Source organism: Odocoileus virginianus, chromosome 25, assembly GCF_023699985.2.
Source record: "Odocoileus virginianus isolate 20LAN1187 ecotype Illinois chromosome 25, Ovbor_1.2, whole genome shotgun sequence".
Taxonomy (NCBI): Eukaryota; Metazoa; Chordata; class Mammalia; order Artiodactyla; family Cervidae; genus Odocoileus; species Odocoileus virginianus.
Window position 1 is genome coordinate 31,890,255 of NC_069698.1, and position 15,103 is coordinate 31,905,357.

Below are 15,103 nucleotides of genomic sequence, written 5' to 3' on the forward strand. Positions count from 1 at the left end.
ACTTCTGAACTGTTTCAAAAAATGTGGGTGTGTCAGCATCATAAAAGCAAGCCAGAGCAGGTGAGGTTCCTGTCACAAAATGCTGAGTGATGAAGTCCTGCCTATTAAGCAACTAACTTAATACCGCAGGAGAAAATACTGTGTTTCCTTTTTGCTTTAGAACTATATTGTTACGGCAACTAGGTGAAGTGATGGATATGTTAACTAACCTTACTTTGGTAATCATGTACATAGCACATCACCACATTATACACCTTATAAAGTGTGATACATAAATTACATATCTATTAAGCTGGGGGCAGGGAAAGAACTATACTCTTCACTCACTGACCCTTAAGTTTGAGAAAATTCATCTAGGATACTGTCATCTGAAGACATAGCTGGAGATGTTGCTTATACACTCAACGTCACCATCATCAATTGTGTCTGGAATGCTACTATCAGTCTCTGCATTCATCCACTAATTCATCTAATAGAAGCATCTTCGTATGCCAACTTTCTTCTCTTTAACATTAGGGACAGAAGATAGAAAATACTGAATTCTCTACTATACTTGCTAAAAATTCAAAAGCAAAAGACAGCAAAGATAGTCTCCAGACATTTTCTTTTTACACTCTTGAAAGATAATACAGTATTAATGGGCTATGCTATTAAAAAGTTGAAGATAATACAATAATGATGACATTTTACTACTACATTATTCTTTTAGGCACTTTCATTAAGTTCCTTTGGCTTATTATTTTAGTCTTTATATCCCACAGTTGGAAACAAATGATGAATTAATTTCCAAAATCATAAAAGGTCAAAATGATGAAAGATATATAGGAAAAATACAATCACTAAGATTCCATAGTATATGTTCGATTTATAAAAAGTTCCAATGGACACATGTTAATAGCAAGATACAATGTTTTTCCCTATTAAAAAACACATTCATTGAAACTTTAAAAAAGAATAAAAGTCATATAATACAATCCTTCCTACCAAACAACTTCAAACCAAAACTGAGTCCAAAGAACCCTGATAGTATACCAAAGGTTGGTGCATTTCAAGATAATTTAATAAAATTCATGTATAACCATTTACAATATTAAAATCACAAATGAAATCTTTCTCTTATTAATCTAAAATCGTTTATAAGCATAAAAAAAATCTCTTAAAAATTGAGATTGTACTGGTTCACTAGCATGCAGTAAAAACAATTGTTGCTGTGGCAGGACATTATTAGAAAATAATAATAAAATCAAACTAAACCATAAAAGAATTCCATGGAATCTTGGCCCTATGCATAGATAGATTTTGGTTTAGAGTTTTAACAGATAAAAGACAGTTGTAATTAATATGCATAATAACAATTCCCAACTAGGTGTACTACTGATTCTCTGAAAATATTTCCACTGAAGCAAGGGTTTACATTTTCCATTTGAAAATTAAGCAAAGGGAAAGTTCACTGAATTTTTAAACCCTTTTAAAAATGGTAAAATCCAAGTAAAAAGATTTTATTTTAATAAATGAAGAATGGTTTTTCTCTAGCTGTTTTTAAGGAAGGGATTCAGTAACTTACTTGCAATCAAATTCCCCATTAAAAACACATTTCAATGATTAACACCTATGAAGTCACTTCATATTTATTTAAATGATATCTAATGAATACCTCATGACTTCCAACTGTTTTCATGAAATCTCCTCCAATTTCTTCTGCATTATCAAGTGACACCTGTTTGAGTATTGAATTTAAAGGTATTTCTGCAATGCCACTTTAATGAGCACTTGGATTCTTGGCTCTGGTTCCTGGAAATGTAGAAGGAATTGAAAGGCTATTCCTATTGGGCAATATTACCTAAATTTCACTGTAGATGATTTTGGCGATGCAATATGCAAAAGGAAAGACAAAGAGTAAGATGTTTCAGCAAGCATTAGAAGAAAAATATGTAAGTACCAAGACAATTGCAAAGTCCTAATTATTGAAACATTTTACTTAAGCAATACAAAATCCAGGTAAATGATTCAGAGAACCCTTGGTGTTCTCCAAGGTGAGACTTTGAAAGAAAGTTTTAACAGTTAAACAAGGGAAAAAAAAAAACAACAAGAAAAGCTTATCAAGAAGTAACACCAAACATTTTATGCAAATAGATGAGATTAGCTTTCTAAACCAAGGGTCAATGAAAAGTTAGAATATATATATGGAATATTACTGAGCCATTAAAAAGAATTCATTTCAATCAGTTCTAATGAGATGGATGAAACTGGAGCCCATCATACAGAGTGAAGTAAGCCAGAAAGATAAAGACCAATACAGTATACTAACACATATATATGGAATTTAAAAAGATGGTAATGATAACCCTATATGCAAAACAGAAAAAGAGACACAAATGTACAGAATAGACTTTTGGACTCTGTGGGAGAAGGCAAGGGTGGGATGTTCAGAAAGAACAGCATTGAAACAAGTATATACTATCAAGGGTGAAACAGATCACCAGCCCAGGTTGGATGCCTGAGACGGGTGCTCAGGGCTGGTGCACTGGGAAGACTCAGAGGGATGGGATGGGGAGGGAGGCGGGAGCGGGGATCGGGATGGGGAACACATGTAAATCCATGGCTGATTCATGTCAATGCATGGCAAAAACCACTACAATATGGTAAAGTAATTAGCCTCCAACTAATAAAATAAATCAAAAAAAAAAATGGAATATATAAAATCCAACACTTAGTGTCACAGAACAAGAAAAAAAAAGTACAATTTCAAATAACGGTCTTGGGATGTCACTGAAAGGTGAAAACTACAGTGTATCTTCCATCATAAATGAAAAGTTTGGGGAAAAAAATTTTAAAAATAAAAGAAATGCTAAACTGTTGTCATTTTATAGCTGGGTATCATAATGAGCACAGTAAGGGTGGAGCCTGGAGTTTTACTTATCAGAATATAATTTCTTGAAAAATAAATCAAAACTAGTGTATAAAATTTAAATTGCAAGATAATAATTTTCCTCGTAGTAGTATCTATTGAAAGATGACTGTGTGATTGTTCAATTTGATGGGTGCCTAGAAAATCAACTTACCTAAACACATTTTGCTCAACTGAGGCCCTCAACATTTAAAATTAGACCACAAGAACTTCTTGCCCTTTCCCAGGGGTTCTCGTTTCAGATGTAAATACTCTTCAGAGATCCATAACAGAAGCGACGGACACTCATGAGTAAAACAGCTGCCCAGACTGCTCTCCACTGCAACCTGAGGGACTTACATATTTTTGCCCAAGGCCAAATCTGCTCATACCTTCCAGGTCCATCAGCTTTTAACCTGCTGCCAGCTGCTTCCATAGGAGGGAAATAGTGTCACTCCCATTCGCTATTAAGAGGCTCACTAGGAGACACTAGTGGTTGACTGACCCAAGTGTTCAACAGAAGGACATACGAAGCTGAGGACCTCTTCAACTCTAAAATTCTATTTCTATGACTCAAAGTAATTTATCAAATTACAGTTGATAAAAATGACAAGCATTTTAACCAGAAGGATGATATGCTGTCATAAAAGTTGTGGAAACAGCTCTGACCAATATGTTTTATAGTCTTTTTAGTGAATTTCAGGGGAAAGAAATGATTTTGAAATAGCCATACACTATACCCATTCAATCCCCTAGTTATTTATCTTCACTACTTTCTTTACTGGGGAACAGAATTTCAAACATGTTTATTTAAAAGCTAAACATGAGCTTAGATTCAAACTGGAGCTGTGCTTATCTCCTAAAGACTATATACTAAATAAAATTCAATAGTGAAGATTTAAGACCCTTGGTGACATAGATAAGTGCATGAGAGAGGTAAAATAATTGTCCTGGCAACAGAAACAAGTATTTCCTGTAAACTATACAGCAAAATAAAGAAGAGCTTCTCTGTTCTGAATTATTCTCAGAAGGCTTATGCTACGAGTTGGATTCAATAAATCCACTATTCATTTTATTTGCCTCCCTAGTTTACAGAAAAATGAAATTTACAATAAAAATTTAGAGTATCAAGTTAGAGATTTTAAGTTAAAAAAGTTCATAGAATCAAAGAAAGGAGCTAGAGAATTAGACAATTTCTGTTCCAAAATGAAACACCCTCATGGATGCTGTGCTGCATTATCTTGCAAACAGGGAAACTAGAATATTTTTAAAGAAAATTAATTTTAACTCTAGGTTTTAAAAAATCCAGGAGGATAATTATTCTATGATAAAGAGTACCTGTGATATTTATTTAGAATTAATATTAATAATGTCTGTTCACTGTCTTCAGTTAAACAACAGTTTCTCTGAAGAAACATAAAATAATTATTAAGAAATTATTTGGTGGCACATAAGTGGTAGAAAAAAAGGGTTTAAATGTAAAACTAACAGGGTTGCTGCTGCTGCTGCTAATCTTTTCCAATTGCTCTTCAAAGTAACTGGTGCTTTCTATCAGATTAGAAAATCCTAATAATTTCTAATCTCTATCCAAATATGAAATATAATGGAAAATGGTGCTTTCTTCTCCTGAAATTGTTTATAGTGTGTATACACACACACACACACACACACACACACACATCGTTTGAGACTGGAGCATGAATCCTATTAAACTCAACTATACTTTCCCCATTCCTAAAATAGATTTGACATCCAGACAAGCACAAGGTCAAGGTCATAGCTCAGTAAGAAAGATTACCAACAGAACTGATGTAACAGCTGGCCTTTGATCAAAGCTCCTGGGGTTTTGGTACACTGAGGAGACACTCTGCCTTTACTCACAGGGTACACCCTGTTTTAAAGATGTTCCCATCTTTGAAGACAAGATCTTCATGCACTTTTTGTTACAAAGTACGTTCTGTTAAAAACTCCTGTACTGGATCAGTACGTTCTGTTAAAAACTCCTGTACTGGATCAGGGAATAAAAAAAACAAACTAGTGTATGTGTGTTTCAGAATCATGAGTTTTTAGGTGTATGTATATTCATGCTTAAATATTTAGGTATTCATGTTATAACTGATCCCTGCTACATGACAAATTTGAAATTAATTTAACTTACAGGTTCCTGAATCCATCATGCTCCCCCAGACCTCCAAGCCTTTGTACCCACTAAAATGGAAACTGTCTATTGCTCAACATCTTGGGTCACTTCTTCTCAAATACCGATTTAACTAATAAAAGTTGGTTCAACCAGAAAAACTTTACAATGTATCCATAGTCTTCCATGATAATTTCCAAATTATCCATATAGGAAGAAACTTTGGTTAACAACAGTAGCAACAAAAATGATTCTTAATGGAGTATATTAATTAATAGTATGATTATCTAATAAAAACATGCCTTTTGTTTCAGCTGTTCAAGCAAAAAACTTAATTTATCTTAAATTACATTTATGAAACCAAGAGTATGTGATGAATGTTCTTACTGAACCATTCTGATCAAGAAATTATTTTTAAGAATGCATAAAATGCATACTTAATGTTGGGGTAAATTTATAATAGAAATGCTTTCCTTGTTAAATTAAGTATCATCTGCTGTAGCTTTATATAATTTGCAAATTATTATACATGAACATATAAATGTTCTCAGTTATCAGTTTTTCATTTTGCAAAATTGTTTCTGAAGAATTAAATAGGTTTGAATGAAAATACCAGAATTGCACCATCCTAGAAGATCTGCTAGTTTCTTGATAACAAAGAAAAAAGGACAAAAATATTTATAAAATTAAATACCACTGCAAATGGAACTTTCTTTACCAGGCTGAAGCAGACCATGAGTTTATCAAAATTACCAGTAATGGGCACCGATTTGTACAACAAACTTTGATAACAAAATCTGTTGACATATTTTCTATTTTAAAACAAACAGAATTACTTGCAAAATATACTAAAGTCTATTTAGAGGAATCACTCATCAATTAATAAATATGTCCTGGGTTAAAGTGCTGCCCTGCTGGGTGAACTTTGCTTTTCCAGAAACAGTATAAACATCACGATATCCCACTTGCCCATAATGGCCCAGAACACCGTTTTCTAGATTAAGGGTTTTGGTCTGTGGCAGAGAGCCATCACTACAGACACAATCCACAGACAGAGAGACACAGCGATGATGTGTGTGGGAAGGGAAAAAGTCAATGAACCTAACAGGTTCCTGACCCAGGGAATTATAAGCAAAACAACAAGAATATGCACAATGTACCTGGAGAATCTCCATGTCTTTAAATATTAACAGGTAACATTAAAATATGGTTTTTCATCTAAGTAGATGAAACTACTGGCATGCCGTTAGTACGCTACGTACTTTCAATGGTTTCATTGTGAATGTGAAACTACCACCCATGCCTTTCCACAATGTCTCTTTTGCTCATCGGTTCACATAAGGACACAACTTAGCTTAGCCACTAAACAACACACAAGCAAATGTCTGAAGTCAGGCACTACTGGAGTCAGACTGCCAGTTACTGCCAGTCTGAGACCCAGCTTTGCTGATGCCAAGGTCTCAGGCAAGCTCAGTCCCTGAGCCGGGCAGTTGGTATAGCCTCAGCCATGGCACCTGACACTCAGCTAGAGACTGGGGTGCAGGTAGTGAGGAGGCTTCACAAGAGGCTACTACGAGTTGGAGAAGAAACAGGGAGAATAGTCTAGGTCTGTGCCTTCCTGGCTTCATTTCTTGGACTACAAATATTTCAGATCATTACTTTTTAAGGTAATTAAGATCATTAGACACAGCTGCTACTATGAGCATCACTTAATACTATGTACTATGAGCATCATTTAATAAAATTGAAACATGTTAACATTGAAAAATGAAATACTTTAGCTTTGTGAGAATTTCTATTATATACCTCATTTTTCTTATTTTCTTTCTTTTCATTTTGGTGGAGACAGAATGGTGACATGTGGACTGGCACATATAGATACCATACTGACACTTCTCTGTTTAGTAGTTTGTTCAATGCCAATATCAATTACTTACATTCTTATATCAATATTTCCTCTATTTATATTTTGTTTTATTGTTCTGATATCTATCATGCTTTCAATTGTAAAACTTATGTAAAATGAATGATTTGTTTTACTGTAATTAAATTCTTGTCATTACATGTGTGTGTGTGTGTGTGTGTGTGTGTGCGTGCGTTCTCAGTCATGTTCAACTCTTTGTGATCCCATGGACTGTATAGCCTGCCAGGCTCCTCTGTCCATAGAATCTTCCAGGCAAGAATAATGGAGTGGGTTGCCATTTCCTACTCCAGGAGATATTCCAGACCCAGGGATCGAACCCGCATCTCTTGCATCCCTGCACTGGCAGGCTGATTCTTTACCACTGCACCAAGCTGGGAAGACCTGTCATTACACATGAGACGATGACTAAGACACAACAGTGGGAAAAATAAGAAAGAAACGAACCTTTTGCTCTGTATCCTTTCCTCTTTTCACTCATACAATTCCAACCATCATCAACATTTGATAAAATATATCATAATTAAAAATACACCACAGAATGATGTTCCAGTGGCTCATAATCAAGCTAAAGGAATCGGGTATCTTTTCTATTCTCTAAGTCTCAGCTGAGGCCACACCCTCTTCCTCCTTGGGCAACTTTCCCTAAACTACACAGGCTGAAGCACATTTCTCATCTCTGGGACTTCACAGAACTCAATAGATCTTTCAATCATCTCATTACAAAACTATTTTATGTTCTTATGAATGGCCCTCAGCTGGAATGTAAACTTCCTCTAAACAAGGATTACACTTTTGTCATCTTACATCCTAGCACCTGGTAGAGACAGCACTCCCAACAGAACACCAAGTCAAACTCCTAAAGCCTCATACTATAAAATGAAGGGTGGGCTGTCATAACTGTAAGGTACTTTAAGATTGAAGGCAGTATGATAATGCTATTATAATGTTTGGTTTCATTTTCAAGACATCACCCACTCCCCTGAATGTAACAAAAAATTTTACAAAATTAAAGAGTAATAAAGTATTTTATTCTGCACAAGAAGTTCTGTGGTTTTGTAAAACATGTGCACATTCTGTTAGAAAAACTCAAGATCTAGATATTTATAAGTGAGTCTTTAACATCTGTTTATAAAAAAAAGATCATTCAGTTTACTTTAATCAGGGTCTTCCTGGCTAAGGTTTATAAGACCTACTATACTCACAGACTATAAACAAGAATGAGCAAACATTTCAAAATTCTGGTATCATAAAGATTTTCATCATTATCCTCTCCCAAACTACTCATTGCATAGGAAGTTGAATAAAATCTATTTATATTAAACATTTCATTGTTAAATTTTCTTACAATGAAGACTGTATTTAAGAAATAAGTATCATATTGAAAGATTCAATCCTTAAAAACTCAGAAAAACCAAACTCATCCTAAAAAGGACATAGTGATATGGAGAAAGAAAGCGTTTATGAATTAAATTTGCATCATATATTAACCACAACTGAGAAATTATTTCTCTTTGGTCATTTGACAAATAAACCACTGAAGTAGATAATAATTATATACCACACAACGAACCCTTTAAATTGTGTGACAGTGAAAGATGATCAGTTGTGTCCAATTCTTTGCGACCCCATGGACTATACAGTTCATGGAATTCTCCAGGCCAGAATACTGGAGTGGGTAGCCTTTCCCTTCTCCAGGGGATCTTCCCAACCCAGGGATCAAACCCAGATATCCTGCATTGCAGGTGGATTCTTTACCAGCTGAGTCACAAGGGAAGCCCAAGAATACTGGAGTGGGTAGCCTAGCCCTTCTCCAGTGGATCTTCCTGACCCAGGAGTCCAACCGGGGTCTTCCACACTATAGGCGAATTGTTTACCAACTGAGCTACTAGGCTGTGATAAAGACTAAATCAAACTGGTCAAAGCTATCCTTAGGATGGTCTTTTTCATCTGAACCTATATTTACTGAAGTGTTTCAAATATGAGCTTGTACTGTGTTTGGCTAAATAAAAACAATATCCTGCCAGAAAATGATTCAATTAGAATATGTAAAAGTGATCAAATTACTTTTAAAAGACTTTATAACTGAAAATATGAAAACCAATTAAACAAAACAAACATTATCCAAGCAGGTCTGGAATACTGATGCAAGAAGAGTCAACATGTCACTGCCCTGCCTTTTCTACTTCTTCCATATCTGCACGCTGCTATTAGCAGTAATACCAAATCAAGGGAATTCCCGCCTTTAACCTGTGTTGAAGGAGTAAACTTCCCCCACCTGCCTCATGCAGGGTTATCAAATCTAAATGATGTCTTTCAGGTCTGAGGAGGCTAAGAAGTCATGCGGGTTCAGAAAATAGCTAACTTTGATGTAGATGGAAAGTCTGAAAACACAATTTTCTAAAATGTATAGCAAGTCTTAATCATTTAAAACAAAATGTATCATACTACGCTCCAAAAGCTACTAAAGTGTTTGTTTTAAAGTAATTATATTATCAAATCGAATTTCCTTGCCTATCATAAAATATTGTGGGGATTTTTGGGCAGATACTTTATTCACTGGAACTACTGACTTCTTTTCAAAGCTAAACTGACAAAGATTCTAGCCTCCATAACACTGGGAATACAAACTTATGGAACTTATATAAAAATGGCACAGCAGCTCATTGTTATAGAGAAACCTATCTTCCTGTGATGATTCTACCACTAGCTAACATTTTCCTAACAGCAAATGGATTCTACAAATATAATGGGACCAATTAGGAAAGAGTTGAAAGGTCACCTGCCTAACCAATCATCCCATGTAATGCTTAAACCCCTTTAATGACCTGTATGCTAACACTGGTTGTCTAGGTTACTTCTGAAAACCTCCAGTGACCATGGATTGTATTTTAAGGTGGTATTTTTTAGAATCAGATGGCTCTGGGTTCAATTTCTGGCTCTTTCACTTAGCCAACGGCATGACCTTGGGCAAGTTAACTACTCTCAAAAGTTTTATTCATAAATAAATAAAAACCATACCAACTTCATAGAGCCTCTGTGGGGACTAAACCCGACAATGCTCATGGAGTGCTCAGCACAGTGCCCGAGCTCAGGGCGGGTGCTCGGCAAGGATCACCCACTAGTCAGAGAACTCATTCCATATTTGCACAACTGCAATAGCATGATATTCGTCCTTGCACTGGACTATAATCTGTCTCCTTTACACTGATCATTAGTCCTTTGGGGGCCACAGAAAACAAGGCTAATCCTTCAATTATCCTTCAAACATTAGAAACGTTATTCCACTGACTAAATTCATCACCTTGTTAAGGTCTAGATAAGACAGTTAAATTCCATTCTTGAAGGAGTCTAGCAAAGGACAAACAAAGGAATACACACACATGCACCTGGGCACCCGTCTGCAAGGATGACATTCTTTATAAATTCCTGACGGGCCAAAGTAGCATATAAATACTCCTGGGAGCTCTCCACCACAGACTGCTGGCTCCTACTGAGGCTGTTCTTGTTTAGTTGCTAAGTCGTGTCTGACTCTTTGCAATCCCATGGTCTGTAGCCCGCTGGGATCCTCTGTCCATGGGATTTCCCAGGCAGGAACACTGGAGTGGGCTGCTATTTCCTTCTCCAGGGGATCTTCCCAACCAGAGATCGAACCTGCGTCTTCTGTATTACATGTGGATTCTTTACCACTGAGCTACTAGGGAAGCCCCTTACTGAGTTTACTGTACATTAAAAAAAAAAAAAAAAAAAAAAAACACCTGCTCTCTCCCAAGTGCTTTAGGCCTTATTTCCTTCTGCAATGAAATACCAAGTTATGCTTTCTTTGATTCTTCTCCTGAGGCTGGTTAATATTATACTGGTATTACATTCATTCCCATTTTAACATACAAGCAATTGCGTGACTAGCCAGTAAGTGGTTCCTCCAAAACCAATTGAGGTTCTTCTGAGTTCCAGCCTTCCCTGTGAGTTTACATTGCCATGGACTATAACAATGAGTTTGAAAACATTTGGCAAAGCAAATGACTTTACAGCACCTGTAGAACTCTGGATTACTTTTCCGACTCTAAAATCTGTGTTTGCTGCTGCTCTTGCTTTTATCAGAAAGACCACATAGCACAGGGGTTAAGAGAACAGTCTTTGGATTCCTGACTCTGACATTTGTCAGTGGGGAGCTCTGGTCAAGACCCTGATGCTGGGAAAGATTGAAGACAGGAGAAGAAGGAGACAACAGAGGATTAGATGGTTGGAGGCATTATTGACTCGATGGACATGAGTTGGAGCAAACTCCAGGAGTTGGTGATGGACAGGGAAGCCTGGCATGCTGCAGTCCATGAGGTCACAAACAGTCGGACATGACTGAGCAACTGAACAGAACTGAACTCTGATCAAGTGACCAGTGCATTCTGGGGCTTGGTTTCTTTAACTGTGAAATTAAAATCATAATAGTATCTACCTCCTCAAGCTGTTCTATGACATGGAATGGAATACGCCTGGCATTTTCTAAGCATGAGATTAACATTAAAATTCTACCGACAGAGCCGAGGCTAGGGGACTTTATCAAATTTTCTTCACTTTCCAGTCACCCCACATAAAGCTCCTTGAGAGCCGAGACATCGTCTTTGGCATTTGTATCTCCATGCCTGATATTGTCTGTTATATGCTTGAACATATTCTATATATATCCTGAAAAACTAAAAAAATAGTTTAGACATGCATTTTAATAATCTAGCTAATAAATTCTTTAACTTTGTGATTTTGTAAGACATGTTTACTTAAGCCAAAGGGTCATTCATTTCATGTACAAAAGATGCCTATCATTTTTTCCTTTCCTGGACTTTTTCCATAAAGAACCTATTCCCTGATCCCTAGCCCCCGGGAATGGACCACATTGAGAATGTGACTAAACAGGACCGATTCCTTTCGTCTCTTGGGATATGTAATTCAGAGACTGAAAACCTTCATTTTTAGGTTGCTTTAATGAGGCCACATTTCACAGCTCATACAGAGGAGTCAGTATGCTGAGAGAAAAGAATGAAGGAGGTGCAGAGACAGAAGCAGAATGAGGAGGGCAAAAAGGAAGAGAGAGAGAACAGGCGGCAAGGAGCTGATGAATGGTTTTCCAGTTTCAAGGAAGTGCAATACTCTCCTATCACTGGATTCCTGAAGAGCCTACTACATGCCTCTAATACATCTCCCTCTACTTGAGCCTTGTTAAATAGGCTTCTTTCTGTTCCATGCAAAGGCAGCATCCCTAAGCTACTGCAGTAATACTATGTGAGGCAAACCATGCCCTCAAATCCATGGTTTAAAGACTTCTGTAAATATCAACACTCTTTTCCCTCACTTTTCCTACAGAACCTCCACCTCATGTACTAGGTCTAAGTCCAATGCATATCTCTGATTTTCAAATGCGGAGAGCGATACAAGGAGGTAAAGAAGATGTTCAAGGTCACACTGAGAGTTTGCAGGGGCAGAACTAATAACAGAATTTCAGATTTCTTATTCCCTAGGGCCTGAACTAACCAATAAACCAGCTGCCTCCCTTGATGAAACTAAAGTATGCCAATTATCCAAACTGTGTAGGAAACACTGACCAAAACAGGGGTTAATTGGACATTGGTTGCTTTAATTCCACAAGCAGCTCTTTCCCTGAGTTACCCTGGGAGGGAAGAACATATCTTTTGCGGGGATGGGAAAGAGGCCAGCACAGGCCATCTGGCTGAACATGTCCTTTCGTCAAGTTATCCGAGCAGCGGTGTGAAACTTACTGATGTTGAAGAACTTTACAGTTTATCATTTTGCTACTCTATTGAATTTACAAGTAGATAAATCTTTATTCTCATATTAGCCAAGCAGTTTAACTGACTCTAAAGTTCTTGAATCTACATGAACGTATATATTCTATACGGTGCGCAGGCAGAGGAGACTGAAGTGTTCTGACATTAAAGACAATTTCTCATATTCAAAAAGAGAACAATTAGACCATTAGAAAAGAAATGAAGACTCATTTTTTTTTGCATGAAAAGTAAAACAAAATATTGATCTTCCTTCAATCAAGGAAAAAAGGAATCATGAAAGACACTGATGAGCCAATTTCCTCGTCCATCTTTCTGACTTCTTCCATTTTGTAATTTTGCTAAGGCAACACATTTGGACTATTAGATTCAAGATTGTTTCCTAAAACCTCAGAGTCAGAATCTATCAACTGGGTTCAACTCATGACTGTAGTGCCACTAGCCAAGGGCATAATCAAGAGCTGTTCCAGTTCTTAAATATGTATTTTTTTCCTCCATCCCTTCTTTCTTCTTGTCTTTCTCTACCCCTCCCAACCTCTCAAATGATTTACTTTCTTCTTTCCCTCTTTTAACTCCTGTCTTTAATTCGATATGATTTATTCATGCTGCTAAGGACATTCAAAACTACAAAGGCTCCTGAGACTGACTTCAAGACCATATTCATATTCTCTATGTTGGGAAATGTGGATGGGATGCGGTGGGGTGGGTTATTAATACTGAATCATGCAAGTATCAATGCCCAATTCTGGGTCAGACTAGAATTAACCAAACCCTGAATGATGAGCCTTGGGCAAGGTTCAAGGCCTTGAGAATGAATGGATGATAGAGAGACTGCCTTTGCCTAACATACAAACTAGGTACTACGGCTATTAGTTAGAAGAGGGTATGTGTCCATGTTAGGAAGCTAAGGTGGGAACTAGATAAGCAGTAATAAAATCTTAAGGGAGATGCTGGTATTCCAACTCTATGTATGAACAGACTGGAAAATAAATTCTTAAAGTGGAACCCAGGACAAAGGCCGGTAGATGGGTTGTAGTGAAGTTGGCAAGGAAATAAAGACCAGATGGTTCTTGCTCAGAGGGCTAAATAGTAAAATATCACATAAGGGGGATCTTGATTTGGCTACCTCTACCATCTCCAGCAAATTATGCCCCTAAATAGGCAAGATATCTAGCTGCAGGCAGCATCACACTCTTACGATGCCTGCAATCGAAGTTCATTAGTGAAGCTGGGTGGTGAGAAGCCATGTTACTCTGGGTCAGGTACGGCCAGGTTATGCCTAAGGTTCCAGGTGCTTCTTTAATGTCATTTGCTGGGTTTCAACTGGTCTCCAATTCTTAAATAAACTTTGGTGGCTCCTGGCCCTAGATAACAGCCTTGGCTCCAAAAGTTTCAACAATTGCCCGAAAGAAGGAGTCAGATAAACAAATATCCCATGGTAGCATAAATGAGAAAAAGAGGCAGAAGGTTCCACTGCTACAGTTCTCCAACTACATCTCATTCAAATCCTTCCTGCATATGAGTAACACTTCTTTTCAAGAAGAGCTGGGATGGATCAACAGGGAGAAGACACTGGACTAACTCCCCAAACTCCAGGGCTATGAGAGATACAGAGGAAAGACAAAAAGTAACCACGTGTTATGATTTTTTTGTGCCTCACTTTACTTGTTGAGAAGCATTAGGCTCAACAAGATCCTCTTTAGGATTCTACTGCATTTCCCTGGAGCTAGTTACTTTAGATCCTTATTTTAAAGCCCTTCTTGAGAATGTTCTTGGTATGGCTAAGCACAATCACTCTGCCTTTCTATTTCTTCTCTTGTCATTTAGGACTGATGCTCCTTTCAGGGGTAAGTATGTATTCCCATTCTAGATAGAATTAAATGCCTTCTTTCAGCCTATCCTCCCCTTTTGACCCAGAGAAAGAAGACTTTTATAAGTTTTGTGCATTTTGATACAGGAGCAGAAATGGTTTATAAGTTTCTGTATTAATTTACATAAGAGAATATTATTTAAATTTCCAAATCAAAAACTTAGTATTTCTCCCCAAAATATCTAACTTGTAAACACAGGTTTGTCACAAAATTACTACTTAAGTTGACTTACCAAGTAAGGCATCTCCTCCACCTACCCCCTTAAAAGTATACACACTGTAAGGAATACTCAAAAGAGTGACATACAGGGGGAAGAAAAATTCTTTCATCTGTTAAAAGCATTGCCAAATTTGGCAATATTTTTGTTCTAAATATATTATTCAGTAGCATAAACACTGAAGTAGAAGTGGTTGGAACCCATGTTCAGAATAAAAGGGCTACGTGGACTTCTGTATAACTAGCAAAACGGAAGAACAAAATTACACATTAAAA

The 15,103-nt window shown here is 36.9% G+C and overlaps 1 protein-coding gene across 1 annotated transcript in view; it reads right to left on the reverse strand.

Moving 5' to 3' along the window:
• NRIP1 (nuclear receptor interacting protein 1) overlaps positions 1–15,103 on the reverse strand; it is a 49,330-nt gene that overhangs the window by 10,423 nt on the left and 23,804 nt on the right. The window lies entirely within an intron of this gene.